Below are 19,583 nucleotides of genomic sequence, written 5' to 3'. Positions count from 1 at the left end.
GCTGGTAAAACCCAAGCCCCGCCTGCAGGGACCTGAGACTGCAACGAGAAGTCGGACGGGCCGGGCGTGGTGGCTCACGCCTGTAATCCTAGCACTCTGGGAGGCCGAGGTGGGCGGATCGTTTGAGCTCAGGAGTTCGAGACCAGCCTGAGCAAGAGCGAGACCCCCATCTCTACTAAAAATAGAAAGAAATTATATGGACAGCTAAAAATATATATAGAAAAAATTAGCCGGGCATGGTGGTGCATGCCTGTAGTCCCAGCTACTCGGGAGGCTGAGACAGGAGGATCCCTTGAGCTCAGGAGTTTGAGGTTGCTGTGAGCTAGGCTGACGCCACGGCACTCACTCTAGCCTGGGCAACAGAGTGAGACTCTGTCTCAAAAAAAAAAAAAAAAAAGAAGTCGGACACTCTGAAAATGACACATTACCCTCCTTCCTCTCACTGCGTCCTTCCGTCTGAGGCTGAGCCTCCAAGGGGCTCGCTTGGGGAGGCCGATGCCACTGAGAAACAAGGGCGTCACTGGGCTGGGACACGGAGCCTCTGACCTAGGGGAATTTGCACCCCACCAGAAGAGGAGGCTGGAGGGGGCAGTGAGAGCGTCTGAAACCCCCAGAGAGTTCTGGAAACTTGGCCAGAGCCCTGGGGAGTCCCCATGGAGCCACTCAGGATGCTACAGAAGGAAGAGGGGAGTGTCTCGGGTATACCCCTGTGGTTGCTCTAACCCGAACCCGGCAACAGCCCCTGCCGTTCTCCCCCACCACTCTGGTCAGTCCGGCCTCCGCCCTGAAGCTGGGTGGGCTGTAAGAAACCGGGTCCCACTCTGCCGTGTCCCTGCTTCCAAGTCTTCACGGATCCCACCGCTCCTGGGAAAGAGGTTAACTCCCCAAATTCCTGGGCCTTTCTCCTGTCCCAACCTCACGTGTTTCACACTGCCTGGGAGGCTCCTTTCCACTTCGTCTGGCTCAGACTTCTATGCATCCTTCAAGGCCCACTCAATGTGCCCTCGTCTTGGAAGCCCCTCTTGACTTCCCTCCTGGCGCAGCCCAGCTCCTGTGCTCACCTCCTCTCCAGCCCAGAGCTCAGGGAATTGGGCTTGTTTGGTTCCACAGCACCTCCCCTTGGACCTTCAGCTTCCTGCGGGCAGGGGCCGTCCCCACCTCCATCCCTCCTGGTGACCTCCCATCTGTTCGTCCACACTTAGCATATTCCTGTGAGCCAGGCCCGGGGGTAGACAGGCGCCTTGCCCTATAAGGGCGTGGTGCCAGGGCCAGGTGCTGGGCCAGCCCCAGGGTGGGAGTGCACAGGCTGTGAGCCCTCTAGCCTGGGCCTGGGGGCGGCCTCGAACGAACGCCAAACTCAGGGTTCTGGGACATATGCATGGTGCCACTCCTCCCTGCCACCTCTTGTCCAGCCACCACCGAGGGTCCAGCTGCCAAACACACACCAGGCAGCACTACCAGGAACCCCGCCGTGGGCCTCAGGTTTGCTGGCGTTGCCCCCATGCCCCACGCCAGCATGAGACAATGCAGACTGCCTAGGCTTGGAAGCCGGGGACGGGGAAGCTGTGCTTTGTAAGAACCCCAGGAAGGCTCCCAGCTCCTTGGACCAGACCCTGGTCCCTGCTGCTGGCTTCACCCCACGCCCCCTCCTCTCGTCTGCCCAGAGAGGAGTTTGCCAGGCAGAGGACGTCTTTGTCCGGCAGCATCTGGCAAACCTTCCCCCTAACCCAGGGCTGTGGTCAGCCCCTTTGGGCCCAGAGCCCCTGGGGACCCTGCCACATTACACACAGACAACGCCGGAGGTCAGCTCTCTCCGATGGGGAGGAAGTGGGAGGGAGGTCAAGTTCACTGACTGCCCAGCTCCTGGCTCAGCGTGTCAGAACAACACCACGAGGTAGGTGCTTACTTATCCCCATTTCACAGATGAGGAAACTGAGGCTTTGAGGTGGACTCATGGCTGGGGTGTGGTGCTGCTTAAGCCCAGGGGTTTCCAAGGCAGATGCGCAAAGCTCACACCCAGCCTCAGTTTTCTTACCTGTCACCTGGGGATAAGGATACTTTCCTTCTGGAGGACAGTAAGGATTGGCTGGGATCATCTTTCCTCCAAGCGATCAGCATTTATTGAGCACCTATTGTATGCCAGGAGCTGTCCCAGGAACTTGGGATGTATCTGTGAAGGAAAAAAAAAACAAAAACAAAGAAAAAAGTCCCCTGTCCTCACGGAATTCACATTCCCATCAGGGGATGCAGGAATGAACAACGAATTAAAAAGTAACCTGATGCCAGGTGGCGGTAAATGCTTTGAGGAAAAATACATCTGCTAAAAGGGGAGTGGGGAGGGGGTCGCATCCCCGATGTGTGACCCCTCACAGTGGAGCCTGAAGGCAGAGAGGCCAGAGCCACGGGCTGCCTCAGGAAGGAGCATTCAGCAGAGGGGATGCCGTGCAAAGGTCCTGAGGCCGGGGCGCGAGCAAGTGCAGGAAGAGCCAGGAGGCCATGGCAGAGGGCACTAGGCAGAATGGGCTAGAGCAGAGAACACAGCTCAGAGAAGCAGCAGGGCCCACAGGCTGCTGAGGACCAGGTGGGGCCCAGGGCTCGGGCCAAATGACTTTACAAGCTCCTCCTGGCAACGCCAGACCCAGAGCAGGACGTCCTGAAGGACACCACTCACTGAAGGGGCCACGGACCACGTCTGGGACAGGGCAGGCACCATCGAGGCTGGGCCAGGTGGCTGGCTTCTAGATGGTATCAAACTGTGCTGTCCCATCCTGAGACCTGGCCCCAGGTGGCTATTTAAATTTAATTAATTAAAGCTAAATGGAAACGCCAAGCCAGTTCCTTTGTCACACCCGCCACATTCCAAGTGTTGGTGGTCAAGTGGGAGGCACAGACGGAGAACACCTATGTCACAGCGTTGCACCGCACAGAGCCGCTCCGGAATGCGCGACGCCACTTCTCACCCGGACGGGGGTGAGGACGAGGGGAATTGAGGACCCTCCCTGGGTCACCACAGGCCCGGCGCACAGCAAAAGCTCAAGGAGCCGGGTGTTGTCCTTAATGCTATTTTCCTTCATTCATTCCTCCGCCCTTCGTTCCTGAGCAAGCATGTGTGACGGGGATGGCAGAGCTGGGTGCCCTCGGTGGACCCCCTTCCCCTTCTCTCCAGGCTCAGGGGGTCCCGGGAGTCCCTCCGCACACCCTCAGGGGGAGCTGGGGAAGCCGCCAGCCCCGAGCACGCTGGACTGGGGCTGGCGCCAAGCACCCTGCGACCCAGTCTTGGGCGAGGTACCGCCCCTCTCTGGGCCTCAGTTTCCCCACTGTGGAACGATGGGCTCGTCTCCTGGGCTCATGAGGAGGAAAAAGCCCAGCCCCGGGATGCGGTGGGTGGGTGGGGGTGTCCCGGGCACACGAAGGCAGGTGAGAGCAGAGATGACGAGGAGACCATTTAACTGGAGAATGCCACCCAGCTCCGGCTGAATCATCCGCACCTTCAGAAGCCAAGAGGCCAATTGCGGCCTTTCATCGTCGTGATCTGCAAAGTACAGCCTCCGTCACTCAGGCGCCCGCGGAGCAGCAGAGCCCACTCTTTGAGCGACTCTCCTGGGCCTCCCGGCTCCCGCCCAAGTAACCCACCAGGCTCCCGGGCAAGCACCCGACAAAAGGGGACAGCCAGCGCAGTTTGTGGCAGGCTCACTGCAGACACACCCCTGCGCCAGGCCGAGGTGTTTGCATGATTGGGGCTGGAGCCTGCTGCTCCACGGAAGGGCCACTAATTGCAGCACGAATTTCCAGAACTGCGTGGGGGGCGGAGGGCGTCATGTGGGCGTAACTGCCCCGGCTTCGGGAAGCGCTGGCTCCTTCCCCCAGTGACCCTGGACTGATCTGCTGGCCTCGTCTGGGACCAGGGAACAGACAGCCCTGCGCAGTGGGCAGTCCCAGTGGCCCTCCAAGCCCTGCAGCGACCCGGAGGGGGTCTCTGTTCACCTGACAGCGGGTATCAAGAGGCCGGGGCCACCAGCTTCGCCCTGCCCTCGCCTGCTTCTTCACGGGGCCGTCTGCTGACCCGAGTCTGCCCTCAGCACAGGCTTTACACCAGAAATCCGAAACAGGAGTCGAGAGGGAGCACGGATGGAGACCAGGTGACCCTCAGTCACCCGGGAGAGGACGCACCACATTCCTGCCAAACGATGGGGCTCAGCCTGCCGGACCCGAACATGGAAGAAGGATAGCTCATTTCCTGAGTCGCAGAAAGAGCAAGTTAGAGTTTTCTCAACATAAATCCCACCACCCCCGAGGACTGTTCTTTGGCTTCGACACCTGCTGCTACAGGAGGACTTCAGAACATCACAGGGACGCAAAGTCCAGCCCGTCCCGGAAGCCTGGGCTCCACCGTGAGGGATGCTTGTCCCCAAGCTTCCCTCAAAGCGGACGGTCGCCTTGCTCCTGGCTGCCCTGTGCTCTGCAGATGGAGACCGGAGCATCCTCTCTGCAGGCTGGAGCGTCCACGGCGGCGGCAGGGTGGAATGAAGTGCATCAGTAGTTCCTGGCGGGCTCCTGGAGTATGTGCAGCCCATGGCCAGCTCACCTGTCTGGCTCTGGCCCTGTGGTCTGCACCTCCCAGTACTGACTTCCAGAAAGCCTTTGCCAGGTTCAGAGCAGCCACCGGCTGCTGAGACGCCAGCCCTGGGCAAGCTGGCCTGCCCGGGTGGGCTCCTCTGAAAACCCTTTGACTAGGCTGAGTCCTGCTGTGGGAAGCGCTAATGAGAAGCAGCCGTCGGCAGGGCCAGGATCAGAGAGCTGTCCCCGGGTAAGACGGACCCGAGTCTCGTCAAGAATACGGCTCGCCCTGCTTAGCTTTCCTGTCTAAACTCCGAGCGTCTTATGTTCTCACTGTCTGATAAACAAACTCTCTGCGCCTGCCCTGCCGGCGAGCATGCAGGCACTGGAGCCAGCAAGTCCGGGGCTCGACTCTAAACTCTGCTACTTCACAGCCAGGAAGCCCAGGTAAGCCCATTGCCCGCTCTGAGCCCCGTTTCCTCAGGTATGAAACGAGGAGTGTGATGTCCACGTCACAGGATTATTGGAGGGTTCAGTTACCCAAGGCAAGAAAACACCCTACCACCAAATACACACACAGAAAATACCCAAGAAAGCATTTGTGTAATGTATTGCATTGCTAAAAATGAAACAGACCCATGTCTTATCACCGGATTCTGGACTTACAATTAGGGTTTGTCTTTAGGTCATTGAAATTTTTGGCCAATGTAGTTTAAAAATTCCCCTTGCTGCATTAGCATTGGCACTGTGGAGGCTCAGCCGTGGTGGTGAGCACGAAGTTGCGCCTGCACGGCTGGCATGGAGGGGAGGGCTGCCTCCTCCAGGGAGCAGGCAGGCCACAGACACGTCAGGCTGGCACCTGCCCAGGGTGGCCCCCCACTTTGGGGCCCGTGTTGCATTTTCTCTCCCTAAGGAGATAAGCAACTTGGGAGGCGTGTGGACATCCACGCATCTGTTCTGCCTGGGAGTAAGCTTTTGTTGCGAAAGGCAGAGGTGTTTTTGGTCCCAAATGCAGACTGGGTTGTGCATCGGGTTGAGTATTGGCCCCTCCTGAAACTCGCGTCCACCCGGAACCTGAGATTGTGCCCTCATTTGGAAATACGGTCTTTTCAAATGTTTTTAGTTGGGGTCATACTGGATTAGGGTGGGCCTTAAATCCAATGTCTGGTGTCCATATAAGAAGAGGAGAGGACACAGAGAGACACACTCTGGGATAAGGGCCGTGTGACAACAGAGACAAAGATTGGAGTGATGCAGCCTCGAGCCAGGCAATGCCAAGGAAGACCAGGAGCTGAAAGAAGCTCGAAAGAGGTCCCTGCCAGCACCTTGATTTTGGACTTGCAGCTTCCAGAACAGTGAGAGAACAGATTTGCGTTGCTTTAAGCTTCCCAGCTTCTGGAAGCTTTTTACTGCAGCCTCAGGAACCTGAAATGTGTTGGGAGGGACGTGTTGAGCTGTATAGAAGAACACCAGTCGGTTTCTGAGTCATTTTATTCATAGATGACTCTAACACTGTGGAGAGGTTAGAGTCCTGGGGGACCCAGAATGGAGTAGAGGGGCCAGAGGATGGCAGGCACAGGGACTTGAGTCTCTGAGGACTCAAACTTGAGGTGGCCCTTCAGGTCAGTGGGGACGATTGGCAGGGGACAGGGCAGGGGGAGAGGCCAGGGACTTCTTGGCTGTGGGGTCCAGAGTCCAGCAGCCATGGCCTCTCCTGGCTGACTCGTTAGATTTCCTGTTTGGTGATAACATCTACCCTTCTCCTCCTCCCAGGAAGGAGGGTGTGAGATTCCCTCCATGCCTCGGCAGAGCCTCAGTCCTGAGGATCTGGGGAGATTTTGAGCACATCTTCGGAGGCCAGCAGATGCTGACAGCCGGCCAAGCCATCCCTTCTCTGTGACTTCTTCCCCAAATCAAAAGCGCAGTGAGCGGGCCACAGTGAGAACTCCAGCTGCATCCCAGTATGTAAGAGGCAGCAGGCCTTGCACTTTGCATCTTGTCTCTCTGCACATCTGCTGTGTGACTCTGAGCAAGTCGCCCAGCCTCTCTGAGCCTCGGCTCCTCATTCACGCAATGCAGTGACAATGCTTAGTACGTACATATTTTCACTCTTACCCTTTGTGTCCTTCTTGGGGAAGATCCGGAGGCCAATCCAAACCAAAATTCGAAGTCAGACGGGGTACGGCATTGGCTGCAGGGCTGCTGTAGCCTGAGTGCTTGTGCCTCCCACTGCAAACGTCCATGTTGCAGCCCTCATCCTTGGTGTGATGGTGTTAGAGGTGGGGTGTGGGGGCAGCAATTAGGGTTAGATGAAGCCATGAGCGTGGGGCCTGCACGAGGGGATTAGTGCCCTTGCAGGAAGACATCAAGGGGCGTGTGTGCGAGTGTGTGTGAGAGTGTGACTTTCTCCCCGTGTCCCTCCCTCCATGTGAGAACACGGCAAGAAGGCAGACGTCTGAGACATCCGCAGGACCCAGGCCTCGCCAGGAACCAACTGGCCAGCACTTTGCTCTTGGGCTTCTCAGCCTCCAAAACCATGACAAATGAATGCCTGGTATTTAGGCCACCCAGCCTATAGTATTTTGTTATATCAGCTCAAGCTGACTAAGGCAGAAACTGCCACCAAGAAGCAGGGTGCTGCTGCGACACGTACCTAAATGTGGGAGCAACTTTGGAGCTGGATGGTGGGCAGAGACGGGACGGGATTTGAGGCGCTTGCTGGCGGCAGCCGATCTTACCATAAAAGTACCGTCAAAGGCAATTCCCACGAGGGCTCGAAAAAGAAAAGAGCAGCTCTGCGGAGAAACGGCCGTCTTCTCAGAGAGTACATAAGTGCTCGTGTGCGGAACGTGGGCGGAAAAATACATTTTAAAGGAGATTCTAATGCGGTCTCAGCCAGAAATGAGGAAGAAATTATTGGACAATGGAGAAAAGAATCCTTGTTACAAAGTGGCGAAGAACTGTCTGACCTGCGTCTGGGTCCTATTGTGCGGCGGAAAGCAGAGCCCGTGAGCGATGCCATCACTGCGCGCTGCCAGTCGCATATTTAGCCGAGCAGATCTCGAAGCAAGGTTTGAAGGAGCAGCTCGCTTCCTCCTGCTCCTAGTAAAACGCGAGGAGAGAAAACTGAATGGAAGAGGGAAGTGTTAAGGGGAAAGGAAGCAGAACTTAAATATTTGGAAAATTCCCAGCCTATCCCTATTGCACAAAACCGAGACAGCGTGTTTGGAGGGGAGCGCTGGGCATGCACGGTGGGGCTCTCTGGCCACTCGATAGGGAGATGAGAGTGGGCGTGACCCACAGACCTCAGCCACCCCGCAGAAGCACTGCCACTGTGAACCGGAGGGGACAGAATGAAGAAAGGGCCATCAGACTTCTTGGATCTCACAGGACAGGATGATACAGCGATTTGGCTAAAAGCTTGCAGTGGTCTTCAGGAAGGGGTGGGAGTGGCCCCGCAGGCAGTGCAGGGCTTGTCAGAGCCAGCGTCCCAGCTTCGACAGGCCAGGTGGCCTCCAGCCAAAGCCCTGGGTGTGACACTGCCACCCCGTAGGCCAGGAGGGCAGAGCGTCAAACCGAGAGAGGATCGTTCTCGAGGCTTGAGGTCTAAGGGAACTTGCTGAGACAGGTTTTGGGCTTACGTGGGGCCCACCACTCGTCCCTGTTCCCCCTTTGGTTCTACACAGCGGTGTCTGCCCTGCGCCCGCCCGTCGCTGCGTTCTAGAAGCAGGATACTGGTCTAGTCTCGAAGGGTCACAGCGGGGAAGCAATTTTGCCTCAGGATAGAGGGCACCTCGGTTCTCACCCGGGTCTGGTTGAGCTGCCATTGAGATGAGACTTCGAACGTTAGACTTTGGAGTTGATGCTGGAACCAGTTCAGACCTTGGGGGCTGTTGGGATAGAATCAATGTGTTTTGTGTGGGAGAAGGACATGAATTTGGGGGAGCAGGTGTGGAATGCTGTGGCCTGAATGTCTGTGTCCCCTCACAATCCGTGTGTTACAGACCCAATGCGTTAGCATCAGGAGATGGAGCCTGTCTTAGTCTGTTTATGCTGCTATAACAAAATACCTGAGACCAGGTAGTTTATAAAGAAGAGAAATTTATTTTCTCATGGTTCTGGAGGCTGGAAAGTTCAAGATCAAGGTGCCAGCAGGGCTGGTGTCTGGCGAGGGCGGCTCTCTGCTTCCAGGACGGCGCCTTGTGGCTGCGTGCTCTGCAGGGGAGGAGGCTGTCCTCGCGGGGCAGGAGGGGTGGAGGGCGAGAGGGTGCTTCTTTCAGCCTTGAGCCCTTTTATAAGGGTGCCAGTCCCGTTCAGGAGGGCATAGCCCTCATGACTTAATCACCTCCCAAACGCCACACCTCTTTGTACTGTTGCACTGGGGAATATGCTCCAACAGGAGTTTTGGAGGGACACCATCGTCCACCCACAGCAGGGCCTTTCGGAGGTAATTAGGCCACAAGGGTGGAGCCCTCATGAATCACATTAGTGCCCTTATAAGAAGAGTCAGGAAAGAGATGATTATTCCCTCAGCCACGTGAGAGTAAAAGGAGAAGATGGCTGTTATAGCAGCCCAAACTACTCTCTCTCTCTCTCTCTCTCTCTCTCTCGGCCACGTGAGGATACAACCAGAAGGCAGCTGCCACCTGCAAGAGAGACTTCACCAGGACCCAGACTGGCTGGCAACTTGATCTCGGGCTTCCGTCCTCTAGGGCTCCGAGAAACAAACGTGTGCCGTGCAAGCCGCCCAGCCCTTGGTCAGAGCGGCCCGAGCAGACGAAGGCAGGGCCGTGCACCCAGGGCTCAGAATCAGCCAAGGGAAGTGCGTGTGATGGCCACACACGCCCACCACAAGTGTGGATTCCAAGGCCAGCCCCCTAGGCCTGAATCCCTTCTCCATCCATCACTCCCTCCCTCCCTCCCGGCTGTGTGGCCTGGGCCCTCCGTGCCACACTTGCCACGCTAGGGAAGTGGAGTGACCGTGGTGCCCAGCCCCCAGGGCTGCACGCCAGGGCTCAGCAGGCACCTGGCGCATCAGCTGCTCTCTGCAATGACCATCAGTGTGATTGTCGCCGCCACCTCTACCATCCCAGCTTGGCGTTTCTGGGGTTTGCCATGACTGCATCATTGGGGTCCCTGGGTGCGGTGTGTCACAAACTTAGGGGCAGTCACAAGCACTGTGTTCTGGGATCCCAGAAAAGTGAGCAGAACGTGTCAAAAGGCAAAGCTAAGAGATTCCGCCAGCAAAGAGCCAATGAGCCCTTTCTTAGATCTGGACAATCAAACTTAGCAAACGCAAGAGGACCCAGTGGTGCCAGCTGTCCTCTATGCAGGGCAACACCAAAACAAAAGGGGCAGGTGGCTGACTGAGCGCGACGGTGGGACCACAGCTGTGGAAGGAGCCCCTTCCTGCAGCAGCAGAGCAGCTTTGTGGCCCGCAGCTGGACCCTGGGCGGGAGAGGCACTGCATGAGAACCTGGGAGGGAAGAGACATGGGCTTCCGCCAGCCCGCCTGGGAGAACAAAGGACAGTGGGAAATGGCCTTCGAGCAGCTCTTCACAGCTCCTGTGGTCTCCGGGTCTGCAGGGAGCTCAGGGCTTCTGCCAAGGCCGGGACCAAGTGTTTAAACCTTGCGTGTGTGGTCTATGTGCAGACACACGGGTCGCCAGGGCGCCTGCTGCCGTCCCCTCCCACTGGAAGGCAGTCAGCCTAAAGGAGGAGGTGGCCTATGTGGGTCTGGAGAATGGGCTGGATTCGGGGAGGCCTCCCAGGTGGAGGCACAGCAGGAGCACAGGTGAGCAGCTGGACTAGGGGCTTTGCTGGGGCCGCGGGTGGTTGAGTTTGGCTGCTTCAGCGGGTTTGTGCGGGAGCAGAGCTGACTCAGGCGGGGGCTCACGGTCTGGTGGGGGAGGCTGAACCAGAAACGCAGGCAGCGAACACCCGGGAGCTCGGAGACAGCAGCGTGGGGCAGGCAGGTGAGCACCAGGGGAGGCTGGGAGAAGAGAGGGTCATGGTCAGGAGACACTGTGTCGCACCAAGGCATCCCACGGTGATGCAGAAAAGGCACCCACAAACTTAGCATGAAAGAAAATGCAATAAATGCCTTTATTTTTCTATAATTGAAAATAGTTTCTGTTGGAGTCCTTCGTTGTCCTGGGAGCTTATATGCCTGCAAAGCCTCAGGGTCGGAGTGGAGTGAGCTGCAGCCGGCCCCCGGCCTTGTCCATCCACACCTGATGTCGGGGGTCAGGGCGGTGGTCCACAGACTCAGCTCAGCAGGGGGGAAGCAGGGGCCACCTCCAGCTCCTGTGCTCGAGAGCCAGGTGCAGCCCCCGCGGACAGCCCCCTTGCTAGTCTGGGCTGCCCTCCTTGTTGGCTCCGTGGTTAAACAAGCCCAAGTCGCATTGACCAAGTTTCCTCTCATTAAATCACCCCTCAAAGACTGAAAACCTTCACTGCGCTGAACTCCAGCCCTCCCTGATGGTCCCTGGGCTCCTGTGTTCTCGAGAAGGCCTTTGGCCAAAAGCAATACAGCCGGACCTGCAATCGAACATTCCCCACCTGGGTGGGCAGCATCACAGCCTCCGCCCCGCAGCGCTCCTGCCAGCCTGGTGTCAACAGCTGCACCACGTCGGCGCACAGGACCCCCCCAGCAGCAGATAATCAATCCCCACCGCCCGCCCCTGCCAGCTCCGGAAGGCAGGTGATCATTTATCCAGTTGGCTGAACGCCAGCCTTCCTCATTTGATTTTTCTTGGTCAGTGTGAAGGCGAAAGTTTAAAACATATGTGAATCCTCCAAACAGAAACCTATGCCCCGCCGCTTAGATGCGGTACTGCCGGCAGCAGGGGTCAGGCAGGGAGGGGACGGTAGGTGAGCGGGTCGGCGGGGATGCATCAGAGGCTCAGGAACTGGCCGTTAACTACTCCAGCGTGCCCGCTCCGCGCCCCCCTCACCTCCCTCACGTGCGCCTCGCCGCCTTCGCAACCTGAGGATGAGACACGCAGGGCGGAAAATGGAGGCAATCACGCCTTCCTCACGGCGCCATCACGCCACTGTTTGGAGCGTGGGGCAGAATCCGCAGTCGCTGTGACTACAGCGCGGGGATAACAAGGACATCGGGCACAGCACTCGGTTAAGAGCTGCGGGCAGCTGCCACTAACGAGTCCGGAGCTAAGGGTCACACGGAGGTGCAGTTGTCGCTCACATCACGTGAAGTCGGCAGGCCGGGGGTCAGCAGGATGTCTGGGGGCCACAGCTCCCTGTTAGACGTCCAGGCACTGTGACCTTCTTATCCAGTAGGAGGAGGAGGAGGAGGAGGAGGAGGGAGGAAGGGCAAATTAGTGCCTCCCAGCTGGACAGGTCCCTTTAAGGAGCTATCCTGGGCCTTCCTCTCATATTTTGTTGGCCCCATTTTCAGTAAGAAGAGACCACACGGGACCGGGACAAACTGGACAGCCCAGCCAGGGAGGGAGCAAGGAGAGAGTCCTTCTGGGTCCACGGTGGTGGCCCTGCCTGTGTAGACCAGCCTCTTCCCTCCTCCCTGCTTCCTGGGGGTCTGGCTTCGGCTGTGTGCCTTGGGCTCCCTGGGACCTGGCGGCCTCTCCGCCTGTCTCTGTGCCCTGGCCCTGGAGGGCACAGTCCTCACCTTCTCTGCTTCGCCCTGTGTCTGATTGGTCCTACTCAGCTTTGCACACCACGCCCTGCCACATGGATTGGCTGCCCTCCAGGGGCGTGTCTGCCCAGACCAATCAGCTGGGGCTATGGGAGGGTGTGGTGACACAGCCTTCCTGGGACAGTGGGGGCTAGGCACCTGGCCTACATAATCCAGCACGCCCCCAACCAGTTTCCAGTAATAGTGAGAACCCCTCGTGCAGGGAGAGGGTGGGTGGTGGTCAGCACCAATGCACGCGTGCTGCCAGGTGGCGGGACCTTGGGCAAACCACTCCACCTTTCTGTGACTTCATGTACTGCTCTGTAAAATGGGTGGTCGTCTCCATCTCATAAGGTGGAAGTCAACACTGAATGAGGAAATTCACGTCATTGTGCCTGAGCATAGTAAAGGCTCGTTATTATCAACAACAGTAACACTGGTATTATTGGAAGGACTGGCCCGACGCCTGTCCCTTCTTTAGTCACCATGGAGGACACGCTTAGTCCCTGGGCCCGGAGCCTTTTTGCAGTCTCGTCAGGGCTCTGCAGAATGCGGGATATGAGAGGAGGCGGGGCCGGGGCTGGGTGGAGAGAGGATGGTAAAAGCTGTGATTATCACTCATCCCCGGCGCGGCAGAAGAGAAAGCGCTCGCCCGGCACACCTAGCAATTACCCACGGCGACGACGGCAGTGCAGCCAGATGCACAGCTGTGGGGGCAGGGGGCGAAGCCCTCCCTCTTAGGAGAGGGCAGTGGAGGATGGGTCTTTCGGGAAGATGACTGGGCCCATGTGCTGCTTGCCCAAGCCCTCTGTATCCCCACGCTCACAGAATAAAGACCAAATGCCCCTGCAGGCCTCTGAGGCCCCGCCTAGACCGTCCCTTGCCACCTCCAGGTCTCCACCAAGCCCCCCTGCATTCTCTGTGCTCAAATCCCCCTGCCCCGGCTCTCCGCCAAGCTCTTTTCTGACTCAGGGTATTTGCAAAGACTGTTCCCCTGCTTAGAATGCTGTTCCTCTGCCCCTTGCCTGGCTAACCCCTACTTTGGGTTCCTGCTTCCATGCCACTACCTGAGTCACCTTAAACAGGCCTTCTCTGACCCCATTCAAATGACACCCTGGAGGGTTCCCTACCAGGGCTCCTTGGAACCTGCTATGAGGTCCTCACATCCCCATCAGGTCCACGTGTGGGGACATCTGCAGGGCAATGATTGGCTCTGGAAGCACCCAGTTCTCTCAGGGAGGGGGGCATGAGCTGGATGGCTGGGGACAGGTGGGGCCTGCCCTAGCCCGGCCGTTCCACTGTTACTTCTCCACGGATCAGACTTCCAGCCACCAACCTCCCACCAGCCGAAGAGCAAAGTTTTACCAACAAGGATCCTTTCTATGTGCTAGACTGGAGCTCATATCTGAGCTAATTAATTTCCAGGTTCCACATGAATGCAGAGCTGAAAATTAGCACTTGCAGCGAGCCAGGCCCAGTGATTCCTCTAAATTGCAGGGGGGCCTGGAAGTCAAAGCGTGAGATGTGACAGCTCCTGGCAGGAGAGCACCTGCCAGAGGAGCTGCTCCTCTCCGCTGGCTCCCAGGCAGGGCCTCGCGTGGCTGGCCTTTCCCTCGGGGCTCAGGACAGCCAGGAGAGTACACAGGTGAGAGGCCACAGGAGCCACCAAGGCCCCTGGGCTCCTGGACCTTCAGTCACTCCTGGGAGATGTGCTGCCTTGGGCCATCTCTGCCCTGCCTGCTGCAGCTCTGCTCCTGAACTAGACACACGCTCCCTGGGGACAGGGGCAGGTCAGTCCCATTTCTGGGTCCCCAGCTGCGTCCAAAATAGTTTTGTTTAATAAGTCTTTCCTAGCCCATGGGCTTAGTAGAAATTGCTACACACCTTGGGCAAAGCCGAGAGACCTGACTTCCCTCCCAGCTGGGCCACCTGTGAGCTCTATAGCAGGTCCTGGGTAGCGCTGTAAAATGGGGTGATGCCACCCACCCCCAGGGCCGTGAGACTCAGATGAGATCCTCGTGGTAACCATGACTGTGGTGACAGTGTTCACATGCTCATTGTCCATGGCGCTGAACGAACTGAACAAAACCGTGATGTTCTGAGGCCCCCAGAGACACAGAGAGAGCTGGAGAGACCCCTCAGAGTGGGACTGGGGTCTGCCAGAGCAGATCCCAGCTTCCCTTTCTGGGTCCAGTCCCCTCTATAAATATACCGTGAATACAGGCCCCAAATCCCTATCCAAAACCCTTAGAGCCAGAAGTCTTGTAGAATTTTGAGTATTCTAGCTTTCGGGAAAGGTCATGCAGTTCAGACACCGTGTATTACACACACCCCGGCAGGGGCTGGGGTAGCACCTCCTAATCAAACATCAGTAGCACCATGGCGCAGCGCACGCATGTGCCCTCCAAGTGATCGATAAAGACCACAAATAGCCTCGTGTCAGATCACGCCGCGCCATGCTGCCAAGCTTAGGAAAACGTTTGCGGTTTCCAGCGCTCGGAGAGCTTGGAAATGAGGAAAGGGCTGCTGTGCGGCTTAGAGGCGCTCACGCGCTCAGCGGCAGCCCTGCGGGCAGGAGCCGGCCTGTCATCGCCCCTGATCCTCTGGGTGCAATGACAGACGAAGCAGCCTCTGCGGGAAAGTGTCAGCTCCTGCCGGGACCCACCCCGGGCACCCTCCCCCAGAAGCAGGAGGACCCCGGTTGGCAGAATCTTGGGAGGCTTTCCTGGCACCTGGCCCAGTCTCCCTTGGAAGTCACATGGTGTCCCTGTCCTTTCTGGACTTCTTCTCACAAAGATTATTTGAGCCAAAACTTTATAGTGCCTCCCCCAGTCCCCTTCCAGGAAGGGGAGAGGAGACTTGACTTCCTCATCTCTCTCATCCTCGCCCCAGGGCAGAGAAAACCCCATCCGAGGCACAGCGGCCAGGAAAGCCTGGGCGGCTGCAGCTTTGGGGTAACTGAGCCTCCCCCGGCAGCGGCCTTGGCCTTGGACACCGGGCAGGGCGGGAGGCAGCCTCCCCTTTCAGCAGGGCGGAGACGCCAGCTGAAACCCGAGAGTCATTTACAAAGGAGCAGTCCACTAAAGCGGATTATAAGCAGGATCCACACGTGTGGTCAGTGCCCCGTTCCTGGCTCTGGAGCCCGTTTTCGCGCCCGCACCGTCCTTCACAGGAGTTGGGGACACAGGAAGCTCGTGCCACCCCGGCAGCCAGCTCTCGGGGGACCGGCCCTGCTGCGGCGCGTGCCGGCAGGCGGGGCGCAAGCAGGCGTTTGCACAACTGAGCTCTTGTCTTGCTTTTGAACAGACAGTGTTATTTTAGGAAGGGTTCCGGAACAAACGACGACGCTTTCTACAAGTCCACCCTCCCTAAGGGGGTCTTTGTTTTTAGCTCAAACTCGACTAATTCTGGTTCCACCCCAGGGACCAAAGTCTTTCAGGCTCCTCTCTTTAATAAAAAGGATGTAGTGGATGTTCATTTAGGAAGTTCAGCAGCGTGAAGGAACTCACAGCTCCCAGCAGCTCTCGCCCCTCCCGCCCGGGCCAGCCTGCCAGTCTTCCCTGTCCCCCAACACGTACCTCGGCACCCTCACTCCAGCTTGCCTGAGGTTAGAGATCTTCCCAGTTGTGCTGTGGGTGAGTTCTCCTTCCCACCACCCGTGCACTTGCTCCACGCAGGCGTTTGCCTGGCTCTCTGCAGTCGTCCCGGGAGACAGAACAAAGGCTGTGCTTCTTCCGCACCCTCCCCGCCCCTTTCCCTCACTCCAGCCGGCTGGTGTGGCACCGAAACACAGGTGGACAGGTGGACGAGGGAGCAGCTGCCCAGGCTCTGCGAGTCCTGGGCTGGGACAGGAAGCGTCTCTTCTCTGTCCCTCTGTCTCTGTCTCTCTCTCCCTGGGTCTCTCCCCTACCACCCCAACCACACAAGGATAACTTGTCAGACGGGACGACATCCTTCCACTCACCAGCAACTGCTCCCTCCCCAAATCCTGCCCCCCAGAGTGATATGCAGCATATTTGGCAACCTGCTCTGCACAGGCACCTGCCAGTCACACGTCACCGTGAGGTTGGGGGACAGTCCGCAAGGCCACCCTCACTTCTGACACCAGAGCCTAGTTTAGAGGTTCCCAAGACCACCCTCCGTTTTCACAGTTTGCTGGAAGGGCTCACAGAACCCACTGGAAACTGCGATACTCACAGTGGCAGTTCATCATGGGGACAGGACTCAGACTAAAGCAGCCAGGGAAGAGGTACATGGGGCAGAGTCCAGGAAAGTTCCAAACGCGGAGCTGTCAGTTGTCCCCTCCCGGTGGAGAGGACAGCGTTACTCTCCCCGCATCCGTGTGTGACATGGGTACTGCCGGCGAGGGACGCTCACCCAGCCTTGGGCTTCAGTTCAGAATCTTTACTGTGGTCCCCACGGTCAACTACCACCCGGCTGGCCCAGCCTGCAGCCCTTCCGGACGCCAAGCAGATACCGTGGGACTCAAAGCCCCTCCTTTAAGCCACTTCGTGAGACTTTCTGGTGCAGCCCAGATCCCCTGGTGAACAAGGCCACTCTCAGGCAGGACCCTCGGCTGGCCTGCAGGTCGCCGCCCAGGGGCTGAGGGCAAAGCCCAGAACTCCTTCTGGGCGAGGCTGAACTCTTTCCTAAGCCCACCAATCAAACACCTGGTGTTCACACCGCCCGGCGCAGCCTGCTGAGCCTCAGCCCGTGGGCCTGTGGGAGCTTCCGGAAGTTGTCAGGAGCAGCAGCCGCATCCAGAGGTGCTGTCCAGAGTGTCCTCCAACACGTGCTTCCCACCTGTCGTTCCTCTATGTCCACGAAACAATCACCCCTCTCCCCCCTCCCCCTGCCCAGCAACCACCATCCACTTCCTGTCCCTGTGACTTTGACAGGCCGGGTCCCTCTCGGAAGTGGGATCATAGGGATTTGGCTGTTTGCGACTGGCTTCCTCCGCTGACCACAATGTCCTCACGTCTCATCCGTGCTGGGGCAAGTGTCAGAACTTCCTGCCTTCGAGAGGCCGCGTGACGCTCCCCTGCATGGAAAGATCACAGTTCCCTCATCCACGCAGCACCCGAGACACCTGGGCGGTTTGTGCCTTTCGGCCAGTGGTGGATGACGCCGCCGTGAACACGGTGTGCACGTGTCTGTCGGTGGGTCCTCGCTGTCGGTGCCTTTGTGCGTGCACCCAGAAGCGGGTAATTCTGCCTTGAATGTTTTGAGGAACTCCGGCGAGGTTTTGATAGAACAGTTTGAGGTGGGCAGACTCATCGAGGGGAGGGTCTTACAGTGGGTCTTGATGAGCAAACAGTTGGTTAATGGTGAGCAGTTGCCCCATGGAGGGACCCACTGACCGGAGCGGCTGGTCCCTGGGGGCATTCAGTGTCCTGGGAAGGGGGGTGAGAGCAACCCGCTGCACGGATAACGTGATTTTACACATGGCCCCACGGCGGGCAGACTCAGACTAGCCCAGGGCCCACCCGTCCTGCTATTCACGCCCTTGCGCCACGCCTGCGCCTCGAGTGTGGGCACAGTGACCTGCTCATTATGAATGACAGCCAGTAGTTACAACCAGGGGCTCAAGGCGTGAGGCAGAGTGTGAACCAAGCCTCGGGGTGGGGAGGACACATGTCCACTTGGGCTTCTCCAGAGCAGCCGAGGAAACTCTCCACGTGGCCTCCCAGGCCAAGGCGGTGGGAGCTGCTCTCCCAGGGCATCCGAGGGGTGCTGGGAGCCCCAGGGGCCCAAAGTTGTCCCTCCCAAGCTGGGCCTGGCTCCTGACGTTCCTCCATCAGCCAGGGCCAAGGGGAGGGCGATGACGGTGACCACACCAAGCTGTCTTCTGATAGGCCTGTGTCTGGCCTGGGTCTAGAAACAGGTGCGGGGTCCAAGAGCCTTCCAGGTCCCCAGGGGTCGCAGATATGGGGGTCAAAAAAGTGAAGCTAGGATTAGGGGCCTCTCCAAGACCGCAGGGCTGGGACCTCATGTCCTGGGCAAAGAGGCAGGTGGGCACCCAGGAGGCCTGGTAGGGAGAATGAGGCTGGGTGGCCACTGGCGAAGCTGTCAGAGGAGCCAGCGCCACCGCCTCTTCCCTACTGTGTCTCTAGCCCGGCTTGGAGGCAGGAGCCAGAGAAGTGCTTGAGGGTTCAAAAGTGCCCCTGTGCCATCCTGGGGCCCCAGGGGGCCTCCACCTGTGACATGACTCTCCCTGGCCCCCGAACTGCCACTTGCAGCTGGCTCCCATGCCCCTCCCCCATCACTCTGGCCCAGGGATTCCTCCTGCCCTTGTCCCTCCGTCCCATCTGTCCCTGCTGCCCAGTTCAGGACTCTGGTCGCTCTGGGCTCCAGCACCCCTTCTACATTGTGGCTCCAGGGTAACCTTGCTAAGCGGCAGGCCCAAGCCCGGACCCCATCCCAAAGCTGTCACTGGGCCCCTTTCCCGCAGACCCAAGGCAAGCTTTCCGTCCCCCACGAGTCCCTGCACCCACCCAGCCTGCGGCCCCATTACTCTGCCCGGCCCAAGCCGCCATCCCCACACATGGTCACACCTCCACACCCCTCTGCCGGCAAGCCCTCCCTCCCACCTCCACCCTGCAAACTCACCCTTTCAGCCTCTCATCAGGAGACTTGAACACCCTCCACCCTCCTGCCCTCCTGAACGTCGGCGCTGGGGGTGCTTCTCTGCCTGGATCACGCGGGCACCTCACACTCATTTCTGTAGTTGTCCCCGTGCCCCCCACCAGGCCGTGGGCATGTTCAGGGCTGCACCCCACCCCGCCCCATGATGCCCTGGCTGGTGGTCTCAGGCCCCCTCGCAGGGGCTGCAACTGAGTAGCTGCTCAGTAAATATTAAATGAAGAAATTAATGAATGAAGCCCTAATGAAAAGCTAAAAATGGACGGCCCCTCCTGGGCCCTGACCCACTTTCCGAGCCTTCACCAGCTGCTCGGGGAAGCAGCATCGATTCTTGTGCCGCGCGGAGCCCAGGCATCAATGAGCCTCTGATTGCGCCACTCTGGGCAGCGCCGGAGCCGCCCCGCAGGGCCGCTGGCTCAGGCCGTCGGCCGCAAGGACAGGGAGGGAGCACCCGCCTCCCAGAGGGTCCGAGTGCCAGGGAGGCCCTGGGACTTCGGGGTCAGTCTGCCTGCCGGGGCGCTGAGCCCCTCACATCCGTCCACACGTGAACTTGGCTGAGTTCTGGACCCCTCTGAGCCTCAGTTTCCCCAACTTGTGAAGTGGGGTCCCATTGCGAATGTGGATGAACCAGATCAGGGGCCAGCACGTTTTTCAGTAAAGGGCCGGATAGTAAATATTTTTGGCCTTGTGGGCCAAGCCGTCTCTGTCACTCTCCACTCTGTGTTGGTGC

Source organism: Eulemur rufifrons, chromosome 2 (genome assembly GCF_041146395.1).
Source record: "Eulemur rufifrons isolate Redbay chromosome 2, OSU_ERuf_1, whole genome shotgun sequence".
NCBI lineage: Eukaryota > Metazoa > Chordata > Mammalia > Primates > Lemuridae > Eulemur > Eulemur rufifrons.
This window is presented reverse-complemented; position numbering follows the sequence as displayed.